Source organism: Cebus imitator, unplaced genomic scaffold (assembly GCF_001604975.1).
Source record: "Cebus imitator isolate Cc_AM_T3 unplaced genomic scaffold, Cebus_imitator-1.0 Scaffold284, whole genome shotgun sequence".
Taxonomy (NCBI): Eukaryota; Metazoa; Chordata; class Mammalia; order Primates; family Cebidae; genus Cebus; species Cebus imitator.
In genome coordinates, this window is record NW_016107599.1 from 2,470,949 (window position 1) to 2,472,736 (window position 1,788).

The 1,788-nt window shown below is 38.7% G+C and overlaps 1 protein-coding gene across 42 annotated transcripts in view; it reads right to left on the minus strand.

The window, feature by feature from the left end:
- The window catches only part of PTK2 (protein tyrosine kinase 2), a 349,037-nt gene that overhangs the window by 242,757 nt on the left and 104,492 nt on the right, over positions 1-1,788 (minus strand). The gene's annotated exons all lie outside the window — the stretch shown is intronic.

The window sequence follows — 1,788 nt, forward strand, 5'->3', positions numbered from 1 at the left end:
AAAAAAAAAAAAAAAAAAGAAAAAGAATGTTATTCTGTTTTACACTACTTTAATGTTTTATCTGCTTGTCAAAATCTGATTTGTGCTATAAATTCTCAAATAGGCAATATATTTGCCATCAGGCCTTCTTCAACTCTCTCCAGGAAGGTCTGCTGTGTCTGATGCTGTTAACCTCCCAAGTCCCCTGTCGGTGGCATTCACTTGTCTTCAAGTCTTTTTGTGGGTCTTGAGGGTTCTGAGATCCTAGCATCTGGGTCACCTCTTTGGGCACTCATCACGGTTCAGCCAGTTCAAAAAATGGCTTCAACTACAGAATGACAAGTCCCAAGAGTCGCTTTCTGCTACAATGGCTATTCTGTGTCTACCAATTTAACAGACGTCCCTGTGCTATTTGTGCGGTTCTGTATTTGTTTCTGATCCATGGCTAAAGTTGAACTGGGGCTGCCGATTCTTTGTGTCTGTAAGTGAAAAAGGTCTTTTACCCCCTTCACCATAGAACAGTAATCCTTCACAGGGTTTTGTTATTGTAGCTCTTCTGTTTCTGTGGCCAATTACATTTTAAAAAACATTTCAAGATTAATTATTCACAGAGATCTGCCACTTTTGCACACTACAGAAGATATTTTTCAATAAATTATCAAGGTGAAAATGAAAAGTTTTTAAAACAAAAAACTATTTTCACATGGCTTAGTCCAGTATTCCTCAAAGCATCTGTGATGAAGAACCAGTTTTGTTTTAATTTCCAACCTATCACAGACCAACACTTTTGTAAAATACAATGAACAGGAATTTCTAGAAAAATGAAGTTTGTTTTTTTTTTTAAAGACATACCTAAGCCAAGCACAAAATTTCCATCACTATAATCAATCGACATCACATTACTATCAAATTGCTGTATGGTATCAAGGTGTCTAGATGCTTACGCCAAATTTCCTTATCTTGTCCTAGGCTGTTACCAGTTCCAGCGCCAACACTAGTCTGCTGACCACACTTTACCAAGTCCTAGCTCAGGCAGGCTCCAAACCATTCACTTCTCAGCCAGGCTGCCCAGTTTAAATCACTATAGGCAAGAGACCAAATGCTGACTGGAATGGGAGAGAAGATGGAATGTGAATAATTGCTGCTCAGCTGTCTACAACTTTAGGTCTCCCTTTAATTAACACAGGAAAGGTATCAAGGGTTCTCAGCGCCTAACTCTTTCTTCTCTTGAAGAAACAGGGCAGTTCTAAGTCCAGATGTGAAGAAACAAGTGTTAATGAACTATGGAGTTAAGCTCCGAGGCTCAACCCACAACCTGATGTAAATGCTACATATGCAGCACACACAAAAAAGAAAAATGCAAGGAACATAATAAACACCCGACTCTTTACTCCAGAATTCCCTCATTTATAATTACTGTACATGTTAAGATCCCACCAAGAGAACCACTTCATTATGCTTTAAGTGCACTGACCCTTTAATAAAACTTGAGACGTTTGCTGAAGCTGTAAAGGGCAGGAGGGTGTTGGAAGAAGACTAGCTGGCTACTAAAACAGATTTACAAGAAAAAAACAAACAAGCCCATTCAAAAGCGGGCAAAGGATATGAACAGACACTTTACAAAAGAAGACATACACGAGGCCAACAAACATAAGAAAAAATGCTCATTATCACTGGTCATTAGAGAAATGCAAATCAAAACTACATTGAGATACCATCTCACGCCAGTTAGAATGGCGATCATTAAAAAATCTGGAGACAACAGATGCTGGAGAGGATGTGGAGAAATAGGAACACTTTTACACTGTT